Source organism: Callorhinchus milii, unplaced genomic scaffold (genome assembly GCF_018977255.1).
Source record: "Callorhinchus milii isolate IMCB2004 unplaced genomic scaffold, IMCB_Cmil_1.0 Scaffold35, whole genome shotgun sequence".
NCBI lineage: Eukaryota > Metazoa > Chordata > Chondrichthyes > Chimaeriformes > Callorhinchidae > Callorhinchus > Callorhinchus milii.
This window is the reverse complement of record NW_024704776.1, coordinates 732,654-753,312: the sequence shown is the minus strand read 5'-3', so window position 1 is coordinate 753,312 and position 20,659 is coordinate 732,654.

Below are 20,659 nucleotides of genomic sequence, written 5' to 3'. Positions count from 1 at the left end.
CTCAGATAGAAATAAGAACGTCTGACATGGAAAATGAGAAATTCCTCACTGGGCTTGTGTGGATGCTTCCTGAAACTAGGGGTAAGAAAGAGAAATAAACTGCAGTTTTATAGTGCTTTATCATTTCAAATTGTTTTTTCCTAATTGTTTTTGTAATCACTGAAATAGCCATTTTCACTAACAATGAGCGACAAATAGCAATGAGATGGAGATGAATGAACATTTAATCTGGAGGACTGTTGGCTGGGGCATTACAGTATCATTCCTTTTCTTTTTGAAAAACTAATATTCTCTTCTGACATGAAGCCTGAACCCATAAGCTGCTGACCCAAAGGTGAGAGTACAACTAACTAACTCATACCTGGAAGTGTAGTACACTTTGGTCTACTGGAACTGACTAGCTGGAAGCACCACTGGCATCACTTCCTGCATATAATACCCATGTATAGTGAGATGACAACAGTGGTGGCCTGTTTATATTGCTCTTTCTTATAATATGGGTATATTCTACTGTGATGCAACCAAATCACTGCATTATAATGGGCTTGGGTTATAATTTGAGTTGAAAAATATCTTATCTGTTCGATCTCTCAATTACACATCTTTCCCCCTTAAAGATATTAATATATAATAATCTTTGCATTTGATTTTTGTAACATATGAGGAGCAAGGCTGCTTGGTTGGCCCTACTTAGACACCACGTATAACTATGATTGTTATTTTCAGTTTGTAAGACAAATGGATGACAGCTGTCAGCCTGGCCCAGTCGGTAGCTCTTTGCCTCCGAGTCAGGATATTATGGGTTCAAGCCCGATGTTGACATTTTGAGTTCATTGTCTAGGTTGGTGCTCCAGTGCAGTACCGGGGGAAGTGCTGCATTATTGAAGATGTTGTTCTTTAGATGAGATGTTTAAACCCATCTATCTGCTTATTTAGGTGGATGTTAAAGATCTCATCACACAATGTGAAAAGAAAAGGGAGTTTCTTCCATTGTCTTGGCCAACAATCCCCCACAGTAAATGTTGATATTTTATTTTCAGTGATCAGACCGCCGACATTCAAAAGATTCTTATATAAGTTCTTCATTGTGTTTTGTACGCGTTGTGAGTACGAGACATTTTGGATGGACGCCATGGACGCTCGCCTACTGTGCATGATAATTGCAGAGATTGAAGCTGCAGGAAAATGACAAGGTGACATTTCCATTCAGCTTTGATATTTGTGGAGAAAGAGAGGCAGATGGAGAATGGGTTTGGATGGAATACCGCTAACTGACTCTAATCTTCCTGGTTGCCTGCACCATCTGGTGCAAAATGTTATAAGATAGGTGTGAAGTGGCAATAGGAGAGCTGAAGTCTAGCATGAAGCTGTTTCACTCACAGCCACATTGCACATTGTGGAGACTGGGACTTTATTATCCATTCAGAGGGAGCTGTAAACACTTGATTTTGACTGATGTGATTATACATATCATCTTAATGAAAGAGTGGGTTGTCATCCAAATGCTATCTTTTTCCCAGAATGTTAATAAACAGGGTGTTTATAGAGTTTAAACAGATATATCTTTCTATAGAACATCCTGTGTGAAAATTGTGTGCTCTCAGCTCTTTAAAATAGAAACATTATTCAAAAAAGTATCACAAGTGACTTGCAATCTGTCACCATATTAACTGGATTTAACTAACTAGAGGTTACCAACAATAACAACAATTTAACCTTTCATGTTGGGAGATAATCTTAAATTATTTTATAATGACAGAGTAGGAGCCAGGTCTAGGTGATGGATAAGGAGGGAGATGGATGGAAACACAAAGAGACAGTAGACCTGTAGGTGGGCTTTGAACATGGAGGCAGAGGGAGCAAAATGGAAGAACTTTAAAAGAGGGTGAGATCAAAGTGTTTGGAAGCTCTCCTGCTAATGGTGGGGTGGAGTGGGAGGAGGGCATGGAGAATCTAGAGTCGGCAGAATGCCAGGGGAGTAGGATCACGGAGATTGGATGAGATAAAGCATTCCATTCCATACAATACAATTTTAGAATTTACATTTATATAGCATCTTTCAAAGCACTTAACAATATTGGATGGGCCCAAAAGCTGAGGTGGGAACTGATGGGGGTGGAAAGGGGAAAGATAAATCAAGGTGGTATACTGAAATGGTTGAAAAAGTGACAAGTGACTTAACCTTTGTCACACTCATCCATGGACTCAAATAGTCTAAGCTGACTTCCTAGTGCAGTGTGTTACATTGTCGGAGGAGCTGTACTTCGGGTGACATGCTAAACTGAGTGGGCACTACCCAGAGAGGGAAGGGAGTTTCTCCCAAGGCCCTGACCAACAATCTCCCAAATAAAATTGATCATTCACCTTATGGCTATTTGCGGAACATTGCGTAAATTGGTTACCGTGTTTGCCCGCACAGCACACTTTACAATATAACCTGTGAAGTGCTTTGAAGTCCTCCTGACATGAAAGACATTATACCAAATGCAAGAATTATTATTATTGTATTAGTTTTCCCTCATCAATATGGTTCACACATGTAGAATGACCACCAGGAAACGATACCAGGGGATAGCTGCCAACTATAGAACTGCACCATAATATAAGTCATCTTTAAGAGCGGAGGGGATAAAATGTGATTAGGAGCATTATCAGAAAGGGAATAAAAATCCTCTTGTTACCTAATAGCTTTCATGCTGCATTCTCATTTACAATATGTGGATGGAGTAGTATTCTGGCTCTCAAATAGATCACTGCTACTTAATTGGAGAACAGATATAATGCCGATAGGTTTCTGTCAGGCTGGGTTGCCAGAAAGGCATACAAAATCCAATTAATGGGTAAGAGTGAAAACAGTTTTAAATCAATCTCTTGTTTTGCAGATATTTTGGGTCACTGTATACATCCATGACTTTGGAGAAAGATATTATTCCTGCAATTAAGACAAGTTTCTGACTTCCTCATTTGATTCTGTTCTAATTTTGTACAAAACCTTTAGATATTACAAAATAATTACATGGAATTGCATTGACTGAAACAGGCTATTCGACCCAGCTTTTGCAGGCTACTTGCCTGCAAAATACTCCACTTTACAGTAAATCCTGTGAAGCGCTTTCAGACGTCCACCTGACATGAAAGGCATCAATAATCCTTGCATTTGATCTAGTACCTTATCACATTGTTGAGACGTTTCAAAGCGCTTCACAGGATTTACTGTGAAGTGTAGGGAAGTGTGGCAGTCAATTTGGGCACAACACTGAACCACAAACAGCCACAAAGTGAATGAGCAATTTTATGTGGAAGTTTGTTGGCCAAAACACTGTGAGAAACTTCCTTCTCTTTTTTAACGGCCCCCAAACAAGCAGACGGCACCTTGATTATAATGTTTCATCTGAAGGACTGCACCTCAGACAATGTTGTGCACTCTACCCCTCATCACTGTATTGGAGTTCAAAATCTATGTGAGTTCAAAATCCCAACATTGGCCTTGAACACATGACTTTCTGACTCAGAGACGAGAGTGTTATCATCTGAGCCAGGCTGACCTCAAGTGTTCTTCCCGACCTGAAAGGTGCTATATCAAACACAAGGAATACTATTATTATTTTAAAACATATATTTATTTTTATGATGAAAAGTGTTCAGCGACATTGGATTTTTATTTTTTGGACTACATCACAATATTTGACTTGTCTTCGTAACTGCTGCCATATACTGATGATATTTTCAAGGTTTTATCAACTATTATATTTAGATGCTATTTAATGCCCACTTTAAAACTTACCTCTTCACCAGCACCTATGGTCACCTTTCCTTTGCCTTGCTTGGCATTCAACCTCATCACTGTAAAGAGCTCCAAGATATTTACTCACATGAAGGTGCCCACAGCACAGAAACTGCTCTGGGCAAGGTCACAAATGACATCCTGACCATGTGTGACCAGGGCTCCCTCTGCCTCCTCATCCTCCTTGACCACTCCGCCGTTTTTTACACTGTGGATCATTCAATCCTCTTCCACCGCCTTTCCTCCCACCTCAACCTCCAAGGTTCTGTCCTTGACTGGTTCAGGCCCTCCCTTTCATACTGCCTCCACTTCGTCTCAGCTAATGGCTTCTCCTCCAGCCCCTGCACCATCTCGAGTGGCGTTCCTCAGGGCTCTGTTTTCGGTCCCCTCCTCTTCACCCTCTAGTGCTCCCCCTTGGTGAACATCATCCGCAGACATGGGGTAAATTTCCACATGTATGCGGATGACACCCAACCCAAGAACAAATACATTCCCACAAAAGAGAAAAGTAGGGAATCCAAACCTCCCTGGATGACGAAGGTAATTGTGTCTAGACTGAAGCAGAAAAAGGAGGTGTATAACAAATGTCAAGCCCAAGTTACAGAAGGCAACTAAATAGAATATAGGAAGTACAGAGAACTGAAAAAAGAAATAAGAGGGGTAAAAACATTATACGAAAAAAGATTAGTGGGTAACAATAAAGGGAATCCTAAAATATTTTACAGACATATCAAGAAAAAAAGGTTAGTCAAAGGTAGAGTGGGGCCAATTAAGGACCAAGGCGGAAATCTTAGTGTGGAGGCAGAGGGCATGGCTGATGTACTGAATAAGTACTTTGCATCTTTCTTCACAAAAGAAGCGGATGCACCAAATGCCGCAGTATCTGAGGAGAGGGTAGAGGAAAGGAATAGGCTAAGTATAAACAGAGAGGAAGTACTAAAAAGGTTGACTGGGCTCAAGGTACATAAGTCACCTGGTTCGAACAAGATGCAGCCAAAGTTACTATGGGAGGCACGGGTACAAATAGCGGAGGCTTTGGCTACAATTTTTCAATCTTCTTTGGACACAGGGGTGATGCCAGAGGACTGGAGAGTGGCTAATATTACTCCCGTGTACAAAATGAGGCAGAAGGACGAACCTGGGAACTACAGGCCAGTCAGCCTAACTTCAGTAGTGGGGAAACTCCTGGAGACTATAATCCGGGACAGAATAAATCTTCACTTAGAAGAATATGGGTTAATTAGGGAGAGCCAGCAAGGATTTGTGAAAGGCAAATCTTGTCTAACAAATCTAATAGAATTTTTTGATGAGGTAACGGAGAGGGTGGATGAAGGTAGTGCAGTTGACGTAGTTTATATGGACTTTCAAAAGGCATTTGACAAAGTCCCACATAAAAGACTTGTAAGAAAAATAGAAGCCCATGGTATAAAAGGGACAGTGGCAGCATGGATCCAGAACTGGCCGGGAGACAGAAAGCAGAGAGTTGTGGTGAATGGTTGCTTTTCTGACTGGATGGAAGTGTACAGTGGCGTCCCCCAGGGATCGGTATTAGGACCACTGCTCTTCTTAATATACATAAATGATCTGGACTTGGGTATAGCAAGTACCATTTCCAAGTTTGCAGACGACACAAAGTTAGGTAGGATAGTAAACAGTGAGAAGGATAGTAGCCAACTGCAGGAAGACATAGACAGAATGGTAAAATGGGCAGACACATGGCAAATGAATTTCAATGTGGAGAAATGCGAGGTAATGCATTTTGGAAGAAAGAATTAGGGGAGGCAATATAAGCTAGGTAATACAATCTTAAAGGGGGTAAAAGAACAGAGAGACCTGGGGGTTCAGGTAAATTAATCCTTGAAGGTGGCAGGACAGGTAGATAAAGCTGTAAAAAGAGCATATGGGATACTAGGCTTTATAAATAGGGGCAAAGAGTACAAGAGTCAGGAGGTTATGATTAACCTATATAAAACACTGGTTAGGCCTCAGTTAGAATACTGCACCCAATTCTGGGCACCACACTATAGGAAGGATGTTAAGGCAATGGAAAGGGTGCAGAGGAGATTTACAAGGATGGTACCAGGAATGAGGAACCTTGATTATGAGAAAAGGCTGGGATTATTCTCATTGAAGCAGAGAAGGTTACGAGGAGACCTAATAGAGGTCTTCAAAATCATGAGGGGTTTGATAGGTTAGAAAGGGAAAAAATGACTCGAGGTCACAGATTTAAAATAGTTTCTAAAAGAAGCAGAGGGGAGGTGAGAAAGAAATTTTTTCACGCAGCGAGTTGTTCAAATCTGGAACGCATTGTCTGAAAGGGTGGTGGAAGCCGATTCAATGACGACTTTTAAAAATATGGTGGATGAGTATTTGAGGAGGACTGGTTTGCAGGGTTATGGGGAAAGGGCTGGGGAGTGGGATTGACATTACATCGCTCTTTTCAAAGAGCTGGCACAGACTCGAGGGCCGAATGGCCTCTTTTTGTGCTGTACGATTCCATAATTCTATCGCTCTGCCTCCACCCTCAACTCCAGGCTACTGGTGTCCTGACCGACTGCCTGTACGACATCAAGTCCTGGACGAGGGACAACTTTCTCCACCTTAGCAAGACCGAGGCCTTCCTGATTTGCTCGCGCCAGCGCCTACGCACCAGGCAGCATCAGCATCCACGGCTGCACACTCAACCTCACTAAGCCAGTCAGGAACCTGGGTCTCTCGTTTGACCCTGAACTGTCCTTTCTCTCCTACATCTGCGCCATGACCAGCACTGCCTACCACCACCTCTGCAACATTGCCAGACTCTGCCACTGCCTCACCCCTCACCCACGCATTCGTCACATCAAGGCTCGATTACGGAAACTCCCTCCTCATCGGCCTTCCCAAGTCTTCCCTTCACAAGCTGCAGATCATCCAAAACTCTGCAGTTCGTGTACTCTCACAAACGAGGCTCTATGACCCCATCACTCCCACCCTCGCCCGACTCCACTGATTCCCCATCCCTCAGAGGATTGAATTCAAGATCCTTATCTTCACTTTCAAGGCCATCCACGGACTTGCCGCCTCCTACCTCTCTGACCTGCTGACTCCCTACCAACCTGCCTGCTGCCTCCGTTCAGCGGGCTCCGGCCTGCTTCATGTCTCCCGCATGACCTGCCCTACCATCGGTGGCCGGGCTTTCAGCCTCTCTGCCTCCACACTCTGGAACTCCATCCTACAGTCCCTTCGCCTCGTTTCCTCCGTTGCCTCCTTCAAGGCCGGTCTCAAGAGCCTCCTCTTTGATCGTGCCTTCGGTTGCCCTCCCACCTCTCTGCCTTTCCTCACCCTTACCCCACCCCTCCCCCATGCTCGGGTGCTGACCCCTGACTGTCCAGCGCCTTGGGACGTCCTCCCGACATGAAAGGTGATCTATAAATGTAATTTTGTTGTTGTTGAAGGTGCTATATGAATGCATATTATTATGTAATCGTCCTATCATTTTTTGCACCAAAATCTTATTTGGTATCAAATTTCCTTGGATGCAGGATTCAAATAGATTGGTAACACTGTAACTGATACATGCTCATGTCAGTCTAGATTTGCTAAGGTGGAATGGGATTTACTGGAAAGAATTGGAGCAGCAGAACAAAACATATTGAAGTTACGGATCTGTGTGGGGGAGCTGAAGAGGATAGTTGGATGGGGGGGTGGGGATGAGGACCAGATGACTGAAGATTTGCTCATAGAGAGGTAAGTCTTGAGGTGGAGGGATGAGTCAGAGGGATTCCAGAGTTCCAGAATGGCCGCCCAGCATTGGGCAGTGGACATGAAGGGAGTGGCCAGTCAGTTGGGTTTCATACAGGAATATTTTGCTTGATTGTATGCTGATTTTGACATTTGAAGTCCTGTAGCTCAGTGGTTAGAGCACTCGCCTCGCAAGCGAGAGACCCGGGTTTGATTCCTGGCAGGGCGAAACCTTGGGCAAGTTTCCTTACTCCACATGCCTGATTATAATCCCTCAAGAAAAAGAACATTAATAAATTGGTCACTTCAATCCACGACTATTTGTGGTAGACTGCTGTGCGCAATTGGCTGCTGCGTTTCACCCACAAATATACGGTCAATTCACTTTACAGTATATTCGGTGAAGCGCTTTGAGACGTCCAGAAGACATGAAAAGCGCTATATCAAATGCAAGGATTATTAATATTATTTGCCGCTCCTGAATCTAACCATGTGTACTGCTATTTTCTATTTAATATACAATGACTGACTGAATTGTTGAAGCACAGCATTAAGTTTCATAATTATATCTCCATATTAAAATGTTCAGTTCGCAGGAAACCAGAACTGGAATTCTGAATGTGAATGGGAATACAGGGAGGGGTATTATGCACACATTTATGTCCCTAAATATCTGCCTAAAAACACAGTGTTGTTGTTCTAAAGTTGTTCAGAATGAATTACCACAACATTTAATAACAATAAAAAAAACAAATTAGTCATAATGTTATGGCACTGTGCATGAAGTCTTTTCAGAATCACATAATTTAATTTCTACAAGATTTTCTGCAACCACAATGTTTATTTCAGAAACTGATGTTTGAAATAGGATAATAGATCTGAGTGGTAAGAGAACCATTGTTAAATACAGTGGGTGCTTCTGTTGTTTACCGCAATGTGTGTACAAAAGAGATTCAGCTAATTATCTCTTCAGTGCTACTGGCAATCATTGTCTGCAGAATTTATGCTCTTGGAAAGTATTTAACAAGACAATACTATGTCAATGTGATGACCAGCCAAGAAATCATTTTCAAGAATTCTGGCATTTTCAAACAGGATTCCTCAATAATAATAATAATCCTTGCATTTCATATAGTTATACCATGTCGTCGAGACGTCTCAAAGCACCTCACAGAATATACTGTTAAGTGAATTGACTATATTTTGTGGGCAAAACAAGGTTTGATGGAACATAATTAAGAAATTCCTCATGCTACTCAATGTGGCCACTTAGAATCATGGAAGTTACGGCACAGACTATTTAGCCATAGGACTGCCGGTGCTGGCTTTCCAATGCGAGCTATCCATGGGAACTTCCATATGTAGGTGGGATTCATGAATTCTCAGGCTGGTTTAGATATTATTAAGTATGGTGATGGATTTCCGCATTTGTCAGAGACTTGGCTGACCCAAAGAAAATACTATAAAAAACATATACCAATGAAACAGTTTGCAGTATGCCCCCTCCTCCCCACCCTTTGAAGTTCTGAGAAGCTTTTCAAGCAACAAAACATTACATTCCACGATTCAGGTATTTCTTTCATACAATATTTCATATTTATCTTGTACTTGTGTTCTGCAGAATATCTCATGCATTACTGACAGCATGAATTGAAGCAATATAGTTTTCCATCTTCAGTGCAAGTTCAGTCTTGTAACCTTCATATACAGAATGAGGATTTATAAATATTTTTCGAAAAAATCTATCTCTTCCCTGAATGATCCTGTGGTGCTTTGCAGCCTCTGTATGATTAATTATGTAAATCTGACAATATGGTGTTTTAATAAGACACTTTCATTTTGAGGATCTTATTGGAAGTTAATTTGTGTCAGCCTTTCTTTTGTCGGTCTCTCATCAGTTGGGAAATCATTGATATTAATTACAGGATTCTATTTCTAGTCTTCTTTTAAGATCCTTGAGATCTTCATTTGCAAAATGATAGAGTGTTCCATTGGGACTTGGGCCACTCTGCTTATATTAAGCATATCAGTAAGATTCAGGTCACTGACAGTTGTTAAAGATTTGGATGATGGATGATTTGCTGCTACGTTTGAGTAACGGTAATGTGATATGTATTTGCAGATGTATGAATTGACTGAGGCCTTGGTGCACCAATGCAGCAGTGTATCATTTAACTGGGTCTAATTCTAACGCTATTCCTCATGAAGATAAGTGATTTAATATTGTTAAAAAAAATTGTTGCCCATTATTCATACATTGTCACCACAAAAGACTAAACATTTGATGTGTAACATTTCCCCAGCAGACTCCTCGAGACATATCTTTCTTTTCAACGTTTACCTTGATTTGATCATTTCGCTACTACAATGACAAATAAATTCATAGGCTTTCTGGATGGATGATTTGGGCATATGTCTTGCTTAATGGAAGCAAAGTTTATTCACCTACAAAATACACAGTCACTACACTTTACAGTATATCCTGTGAAGTACTTTGAAATGTCCTCCAGACTTGAAAGATGTTATATCAAATGTAAGGATTATTACTTTTATTATTATTTATAATAATGGTACTAAACAGCTGAGATCTAAAAAAATGGAGTTAACAAAAGATGTCATTCCTTCATCTGAGAAATGTTGTTAAAACATGGTTAGTCAGGATCCTGATTTCATGATCAGTTTTGAGTCAAAGATTACAGCAGCAAACAATGCAGTTCAATTATACTTATTCAGTGCAACAGTACAATTCTACATTTCCTTGCTTGTACTCCATGTTCAGTGTATTGTCATCAACCATAAAAATATTCACTGATTTTAGATTAGGTGATCACACCTAAGGTTTCTTTACAATACTCTCCAAAATGTCTTGCTCAAATTCATTCCTCCAAATATTGTATTATTCCCCATTATACTCCATATAACATGTGGTACTGTACTTCCTTTCTGCAGGAGCATGTGATCTTGAGGCAAATATTACTTAAATTGCACAAAGAGCATGTTTTCTTCCAATGAAATGTTTTCAAGATGGAGGCTGTCCTTCTTGGCTTTTTTAAGTGCCTTCTCAGCTCAGGCTGTGCACTCCACCTCATGGAACAAATGCAGAAGTTTGGTTTCTTGTTTGACCCTCAACTGACTTTCAAACGCTACATCCATAAACCATAAACTCTGGAACTCGTTCCCTCATTCCCTCTGCCTTGTACCCTCCCACCCCAACTTCAAATCCCGCCTAAAGACCTTGCTTTTTGATTGTGTTGACAGTCACTTCCCCCCTCTCTCTCCCCTGGCTTGGTGTCAGACTCTGCCACTGTCAAGCGCTCCAGGATGCTACCCCGCATGAAGGGCTCTATCTAAATGCAAGTTGGTGTTGTTGTCCATCCAATTCTCACTTGTTTAGCCTTTCCTCACCTCCATATTATCGGTCTCTGCCATTACCTCTTCCGAAAGATTTCAAGACCTAAGATTATCTACACTTTCATCACTTTCAGGCTTGACTAAGCTGACATGAACTCATCAGTTTGTGTCCTCTCCTGCACCAGACTCCACGAGTTTATCACCCTTATCCTCACTCGGTTTTGTTGGCTCTGCAAGTCAAATTCAAGATCCTCATGCTCACTTTCAAACTTCCCTGGCCTCGCCCCACCCGACCTCTGTGACCTGCTGCAATCCTACCAACCTGCTGGAGCCTGCCCCACCATTAGTGGGCGAGCTTTCAGCTATTTTGCTCCCACTCTCTGAAACCCCCTCCTCCCTCTCCATTTTCAAAGCTCTCCTCAAGACTTTCTTCTTTGACTTACTGTCATCTTATCCCCCCCCAACTGGGTTAAGGTCTTTAATATGTCCTTCTGATGTGAAAGGAACTATATAAATTGTATTGTATCTTGGATCTTGTACCTTAGCTTGCTGAGGCTTCTGCAGTACAGAATACTGACAAATCATGCTTAGCTGACTCCATTGAAAAGAAGCACAGCCTCTTTCAGAACAAGGTGCAGCCACAGTTAATTGGAAAATCACCTTGAGTGAGTCATTCAGATCCTTTGACTAACTCTCGACTCCATTGGCCATTGCAACTGAGGGAGGAGAGTCCCATCTGCTTTTCTTCTTCTCCCAGCATTGGAAACAATCTATCACAGTCAACAGAGTTTGGCATCCTTTATGGAAACAATTATGTCTTTTAGAATTTGTCAAAAAAAAACTTTAAATGTGTCAACATATTTAGACATGGATGTGAGTGGGAGAAAGGGTGGATGATCACACTTGTATATCATGTGCATGGTTTGGCTGCAGAGCCAGGGCAAGTGGAAATGGTCTCAAGCAGGAAATTGGGACCTCTGACATATCGCATCAATTTGACAAATAATCCAGATTTAATCTGTTTTGAGGCCAAACATTAGATAATTGGTCCGAGAGTGTCAACCCACCTTAGCTGGTATCACTTCACAGCCCTTGTGTAAATAAAGATGAGTTACAGCATCAGACAAAAAGAAAAAATGTTTCCGTGATTGAGGAAAGCCAGGGAGGATTGAGGAAAGTCTCCTGACCAGACCTCAAATTTCAGCCCCATGGCCTCAAGCTTTGCAGTGCTACAAGTCTGAAGCCAACTGCTGATTTAGGTTCAGCTTCTCACTTATTGGTGCTGGCAAACTGTTTGGGGAGAGATGAAAATTGTTTCCGAATGACTTAAGTGAAAATGTAATAAAGATAAGAGTTACGAGAGGCCTGAAGGTTTTTGCTGTCACATCCACTGACACAAAAGTAACATCAAAGAATGTTTATGGTAGCGGGCCACAGAGAAACATAGCATATGGAATTATCATCAAAAGATAATTAAAATAAATGTGTTTTGGATATTGGGTGCATACCACATTTGTATGTATTTTGCCCGTCAATGAATACTCATAGAATACTTTGGCATGATAATATGAAACACGTGTTAAGCAATTTATAGATTCCTCCACCAGCCAAGCCTGGTATGCAGTGATTTCTAACAGATACCTCAATACAATTTATATTTATATAGCACTTTTCATGTCTGGAGTTTGTCTCAAAGTGCTTCACACTGCTAGTTGGACACCCAAGCTGGGAGGTGGGAGCTGAAAGGATGGGGAGGAGAAAGATGACTGAAAGTGCAGTCAAAAAGGTTTGAGTGAGGTGAACCTTGAATGAGGGGAAGAAGAGAATGAGTTGGAGGAATTCCAGGATAGAGTTCCAGAGGACAGGGCAGAATGGCTATAAGTTTGCCCGCCAGTGGTAGGGCAGATAGAGCAGGAACATGAAGCAGACCAGGTACGTAGGGTTGGCTGAGCAAATGGAACGGTAAGATTGGAGGAGGTCACAGAGGTAAGGTTGGTGAGACGGTGAAAGGATTTGAAGCTGAGAACGAGAATCTTGAACTCAATCCACTCGGGCATGGCGACTTCAATAGATCACCACATACTCAATCCCAGTATTTAACACATTTATTTTTTGTGTTTTAATTGCTATGAAAATTGTAACAGTGCCCAGCATTCCTAAAGTTGCTTGTGAAAAATACAATTTCATTAGCATGAACTAAAGTGAACCAGTGACCCGCAGTGATAAATAGTTTAATCATTATAAAGCTACTGAAGCCAGAAGATAAAAGTCCATGAAAACAGAGATCCAGTGTGAAAATGGCTTCAAGCAGTGGTGGCCAACCTTTATTGGTCAGACAACCAAATAATTTTTCTTTATTACATTTTTCTTCATTTACAGCTGTGTCGCGATTATTATGGCTCAGCAGCTACAGGAATTGACCTGAAATGTCATTTTCCTCTCTCGATGGATGCTGCCTGACCTGCTGCGTGTTCTCAGTGACTTCTGTGTTTATACTAGATTCCCAGCATCTGCAATACTTTGCCTTTTGTTTACAGGAAACAAGGTATTGATTTGGCGCAGACTTGCCAGGACTAGTGTGGGTGTTTGGAGGGACACTTCTTGACGCCCTAAAAATACATTACACTTTTGATGCAGTGGCCCGGACACTCCTTTTGGCATCAAGAAGTTGCATTCTTCACATCCACTGCCCACTCCACCCCACCAGCAGTGGGCAAGCCTTTAGCCATTTTGTTCCCACTCTCCAGAACTTCATCTCTCACCACTTTCAAAACCCACACTAAGACCTATGTCTTCTACTGTGCTTTCAGCCACTTTTCCCTCCCCTACTCCTCAGCTTGCCCTCTCCTCCAGCTCTGGCTCCCAGTTTCTTCTGTGAAGTGCTTTGAGACATTGTTCAAATATTAAAGGAGTGATATAAATGTAATTTATTATAGTTTTTATTAACAAAATAAAAGCCCAGGTATTTTTCGGGGTCTATTTTTGGCGTCAAAAGAATTGAGAGAGTAAAGATTAATGCGCCTCCTTCTGGGTAAATTAATAATAATGCTTACATTTGGTATAAAACCGTGTCACATCATTGAGACATTTGAAAGCGCTTCATAGGATATACTGCAAAATGTTATGACTGTGTATTTTGTTGATAAATGCAGCAGATGATTTGCATGCAGCAACATCCCACAAATAGCTATGGAGTTAATAACATTTTTTTCTTTGGAAGATTGTTTGCCAGGACACCTGGAGAAATTCCCTTCTCTTTTAGTGCCATGGTATCTCTAACTTCCACCTGAACAGGCAGATGGGTTTAAAATTTCATTTGAAGGACAGCACCTCTGTCAATGCAACACACCTCATTGGGATATCAGTATAGACTATATGGTTTACAAGTCCCGATGTGGTCTGAGATGCTGTCCCAAGTGAAGGGCACTATATAAATGCTTCTTGTTGTTGTTGAACCAACAACCTTCTGATTCAAGACACGAGAGTGCTCCAACTGAGCCAGGCTGACACACTATTACAACAACAAACTCAACAACAAATTTACATTTATAGAGTCTTTCACTTCAGGAGGCCATCCCAAAGCACTGGATAATCCAGGGTTTGCAAATGCAAAGGAAATCTGCTTGATTTTGTGCAACTGTTTACATCATGCAACAGAAAAGGGATTTTACTGAATAAAAGTGATAAAGGTCTTCAAAAGGAACAGCAAAAGGCACAAGATTTTTTTTAAGAATTAAAAATATTCCCTATTCCACATTTTAGGTTATGCCTTCATCTCATTCCTTTCAGAGTTACGGATATCGTGCCCAATTATTGGACCAGAGGGCATGAGGTGACCTTTTACAAGGGAATGTAATGTTGAGATGATCATAGGGATATCTACCAACAAGCTGTTGCTTGATTTATCCAGATCCCTCTCTCTCTATCTCTCTGTGTGGGGAAGCTGCTTCTTGCTTTCCCCAGACATATTACCTGAGACTTGGAACTCATCGTCTGCAGAATCACAGATCTATCGATGTTTACTGGACTGCTGCAAAACATTGACTTTACTGTGTTACTGGGAAACTGAACATGTTGGATGCATTACAATCCCATTATAATTGTAAATGACATAGCCACAAGAACCAAGAGGCCTATGAAAACAATTTGGTTTACAAGTTTAAAAAAAACGTTACACATGAAAACTCTTTAAAGAAAGGGTGAATAGCAAAATGGATGACATGTACTGTCTTCAGTACTGCAGGTAGGCTTTGTGGTTGCTAGATTAGGCCTTTAATCTCACTCCTTGCTTCTTTAAACTGGTTTCAGCTCGATGAGATGCTGCACATATGTAGATGTCATTACTTAACGCAGTCTCAAAGTATGTGGGGAAAACATGTACAGATGTGCTAGTTATCTCCAGTGACAGTTGACACATTTTTCACTCATATGTTGAAGGAAACAATTTAGAGAGAATTTGCTGTTCAAAGAATTCCATTTGGTGATAGAAGAATAAAATGTCTTTCCAAAATTAGATCAAAATGATATCTGTAATGTATCCCAAATGTACTGTAGTGTTTCTGTGATGGGGATTATGGCGAAGACATCCATTTAGTGGGAAGGAGCTCTATTTACTTGAACTGGGGAAGGCTTTTGGAAGGAGGCTAAGCACTGATCTGGAACCAATAGACTCCAGAAGAGAACAGCCCTAGCCAAGTATTGCTTCATTCTGCACTTGCCCAGAGTTGGGCACCTCCTGATAGGCTCCCAGGCCAGTCTAAAGTGCATGCACAATTTGGTCACTCAATCCATGACTGTTTGTGAGAACTGCTGTGTGCAATTGACTGCCACGATTTACCCACAAAATACACAATCAAAAAATTATCTTGTTCCATTGCAAAAGAAAGATGATGATCAGAGTAATCCTTTCATCATCATAGCTATCGATCTTAATGACTGATTTTAGATTGCTGTGATGAAACGAAGCATTCCATCCTGGCTCTGTCAAGGTTTATCAAAAACAAATTTAGGATATTTTTAAATTCTGAACAGATCAGTTTACGTGAAGGTATTTAAATCAAGAAACAATTCAAAAATGATTCAGTGCACTGCATTAATTCATAAAAATACCCTAACCTAGTGTTAATGCTTACTTCAATATAATGTTGCATTAACACTTCATTCTGATCCCTGACTGTTCAGCACCTTGAGACGTCCTCCTGACATTTTATTCCCTTATGTAATTTTGTTGTTTTGTTGTTGTTGTTGTTCATGCTTTACTGCTATCACCAAAGCCATTTTGCTGTGCCCCAGAGACCACCTGAAGATGACATTTGCAGGACCAGTTCCATTTGCCTCCTGTTGTATCACTGTAGTTCAGTGGTTAGAGCATTCCCCTTGCAAGCGAGAGACCTGGGTTTGATTCCCGTCAGGGCGAAACCTTGGGCAAGTTTCCTTACTCCACACTCCTGATAATAATCCCTCAAGAAAAAAAAATAATGAAATTGGTCACTTCAATCCACGACTGTTTGTGGGACACTACTGTGTGCAATTGGCTGCTGAGTTTCGCCCACAAATATATGGTCAATTCACTTTACAATATATTCTGTGAAGCGCTTTGAGAGTTCTAGGAGACGTGAAAAGCGCTATATTAATGCAAGGATTATTATTATTATAACTCAAAAGCTGCAACTACTACATTGATACCTCTCGGAGATTCTTCTTCTTAAAGCTTGTGCTATAAGGAGAACACTGCAAAACATTATGCTAATTGGACTGTATGTAAATTATATGTTTAATCTAACTTTGGTCCATTATACATAATCTCTAAATACCATTTGGTGAGAGTACCATAATGCTGTTAGGAATAACATATTCATAAATCATGCTTGGCAAATCTAATTTACATATTCAAATTATTTTAGTTATAAAATATACATCCCTTTAGAATTTCATTCCTTTAAATCACATTTGTACAAAATTGCAAGAGAACGCGTAAACTCTTTGTTGAGCTAGTATTGGGATTAAGGACGACCATTAAACAAAGATGTCAAATTGAATATATCCAAATTTACCAGTTTGATTCTGTGGGGATATCCAAACTGTTCATGATCTTATGGATGTATATTTGCCACTAGATGGCATTACCTTGTGTTGCCCTCAACTGATTTTCCACCCTCCACACCTCCAAGGAATGGGTCAACTCATAAATATTATTTTTTAAATGCAATTTCATTTAGGTCTCAGCCTACCTCAACTGTTAGCACTCCCACTTTTGAGTCAGAAGTTTTCTGGATTTAAACCCCACATCAGAAAATTTATACTATAGTCAAGATCAGTGGTGGTCAACCTTTACAGTTTGACAACAAAGTAAATTTTCTTAATTCAATATTTCTTAATTGATACCATAAATCCAAAAAAAACTGAAAACACATCACGGATCAAACACGGACTTACCTAAAGCGCTCCAGGATGCAACCTCACGCGAAGGGCACTATATAAATGCAAGTTGTTGTTGTTGTACCTGGATTCATGCAGTTGTTTGGAGGGCCACTTCTTGACTGACCTGCTGGCCACTTGCAGGCTATGGTTGGCCACCATAAGTCTAGATGACTTTCCAATGCATTGTTGAAGGTGCAGTCTTTCGGATGAGACTTTAACCCAAGGTTCTGTCTGCCTGTTCAGATGGATATGAAAGATCCCGTGAAACTATTCACAGTGAAGGGAGTTTCTCCCAGTATCCTGGCCAACAATTCCCCAAGTAAAACAACAACAATAACAACAAGATTCCATTTATAGAGCGCCTTTCACGTCGGGAGGAGGTCCCAAGGCGCTGTACAGTTGGGTCAGGACCCGAGCAGGGGGGAAATGGTCAGGGTGAGGGGAGGGAAGGGAGGGAGCGAGGAGGGGGAAGAGAGTCGAGAGAGGAGCTGAAGGCACGGTCAAAGAGAAAGGTCTTGAGACCGGCCTTGAAGGAGGAAAGGGAGGAGGCAAAGGCACTGGGGGATAGAGTTCCAGAGCCTCGGGGCTGAGAGGCTGAAGGCCCGGCCACCAATGGTAGGGCAGTTGGGGCGGGGGATGTGGAGCAGACCGGAGCCAGAGGAACGGAGGGTACGGGCAGGTAGGTAGGGGGATAGTAGGTCGGAGAGGTAGGAATGAGCAAGGCCGTGAATGGCCTTGTAGGTGAGGATGAGTCATTTACTTCTTGACTGCTTGTGGGACATTGCTGCATGCAAATTGGTAACTGTATTTGCCTACAAAAATAGAGTCACCTGTGAAGCACTTTGTGACATCTTCCTGACATGAAAGGCACTATGTCAAATGCAAAGATTATTATTATTACTGTGCTTCTTGTGTCAGAGCTCAACAGCCGTGATGTTTGGAAGAAAAAATCACTATGGAACATATTGGCTTTGTATGATTATAGGAGAGGGTTGAGTTGTGAGAATAGAATTCTGTAGTTTTAGTTGATTATCTTCAGAAATCGTGCAGTAGAAAATACAACAACAACAACAACAACAAGATTCATTTATAAAGCGCCTTTCACGTCAGGAGGACGTCCCAAGGCGCTGCACAGTTGGGTCATGACCCGAGCAGGGGGAAAGTAGTTTTCCCTCAGAAGATAAAAGAGATGGTATATATTCTATGGACAGCTAGTTTATACATTAAAGTCTGTGTAGGGGTGATCTAGATGGGACAAAATACCTTTTCTTATTCCGTGGCTAGGGGACAAATGTGACATTTCAAAAACAAATTCACAAGAAGACTAAACCCTTTGAGCCTGTTCCACCATTTTATTAGATCAGGGCTGATCGCATTTTAATGGTACTTTAATGTCACACATTGAATCAGTTAAAAAACAGCAACATTTCACTTGCTAATTATTGTCTGAACACTCTTCTCACTACAAAATAATGGTTTGCTCCAGAGAAGCTTTGAAAATTGTTATGGCACCATCTTATTATAATACGCCTTACATTTGAAATAGTGCCTTTTATGTTGGAAGTGCAAAGTGTTTGTGATGGGGGATCTTGAATTAGGGTCAAGCAAGAGCAATGGACTTCTCTTTTTACCAGTTCAAAGACAACATCTGAGTATTGTATTACAGGACAGTGGCTGAATTAACTAGTTTCACAATGTTAGACATTCAAATGCAATAAACTGTTTATTGCCTGTGTATAATTTTTTTACGGAAAGGACTTGTGACTGGTTTGAATTAAGGACATCTGCACTATATACTAAACTTAGTCCAAGATGGCTGAAAAGTAATACAGGGAACAACAGCTTCAGCAATCTGCAACTTATCATGACAAGAAGTGTTGGGCAGTTTATTAAATCGAATAAAAATATGTGCATCTTTCTATTAAACAGCAGGAATTCTGTTTGAACACCTATACACACACAAAGAAGCACAGTACTTTTTTTTAACGAAAAAAGTTAACATTTAGATCACACTCTTCATTACTAATCAAGCTCAATGAATTACAGTTTAATAGGATAAAGAAAAATGAGACTGGAACTGAGAGTGAATAGATTTCGAGGAGAATAGTAAGTATTGCAATAATCAGGGCTACATCTGTCCTTCTGAACTGTTGTTTTATTGTGAGAATATTGCCCATGTTATTATAATAACAATAATAATAATGATAATAAATAATTACTGACTGCAGGCAAAAGTGTCAGTGAATTTGTATACAGCAAACTCCCACAAACAGCCATGAATTCAATGACCAATTGTATTTTGGGGGACTGTTGGCCAGGACACCAGGAAAAACTATGGTATTTAATTACATGCAAATTATGTGATTATGTGATTATGTTTAGGTCACATCTGCCTAGATATAATTTCCCTGAGAACAAGAATAAACCATTTTACTCAGGTTCATTTGAAACCTTGTTTCATTTGACAAAGCATTAAAACGAAGACGAAGCATTAAAAAATGGCCAGTGGTCAGCACTTTCAGTTCATCAGGAGATACATCAAGCATCAGTGTTAAATGATCATTTGAAAAAATCCCTTAATTTCCCTCAAACCCATTTGGAATGAATCGAGATAGCTATTAATTGTGTGATTATAACATTTATTTTAGAAACATTTGGATGTGACTGGCTTCAATTAGAAACATCTGCACTATAATATGTCTTCAAACCAATCCAAATATCCAAATGCAGACCCATTGACTAAAACCTGATGCTGTAGGATCCTGAACAGCAATTGGAAAGAAATTATTAAAAGAAACTCTATTTTTAAATATGTTATAAAGGTATCATTGTTTAAGTTGTTTTCCGTTTCTAATTTCCATTCAGGGATTTTCCTTGCGTGGGATTGTGCTGGATAAAGTAACTAATCCTGAAAGGGCAAGTCTCTAAGCTTCTGCTTTTGTGCAGACAACTGTGTGCATCCCTCTTTGCTGGACTGCTAAGAAAGAAGCACATCAGAAGCAGTGTATAACCACTACATCATGACTTCCCCAATACGTCCAGGTGAGTTGTGTGCTTTATTAATCTCTTGTGTTTTGACCATGATAACATGCTATATCAAATATGTGCATTATTTTTATGCCATCTTGCTTTGAAAATTATTATATGTTGTCATTTCTTGAATAGCTTGCTTTATAAATTGGATAGTTTGAGTAGTTCAGAACTTGGCTGTAACTTTCTTAGAAATCTGGAATAAGATGTTTGTCAAGCAAAATGAAATGAAAGGCATTGCGGAAGAGAAATACAGCGGTATGGAAAACAATCCCACAAAGGTTGAAGTACATTATGTGTTGTATAATGGACTGTATTGTGATTTACTGAAGGTTACTGAAACTGGCAGGGAGA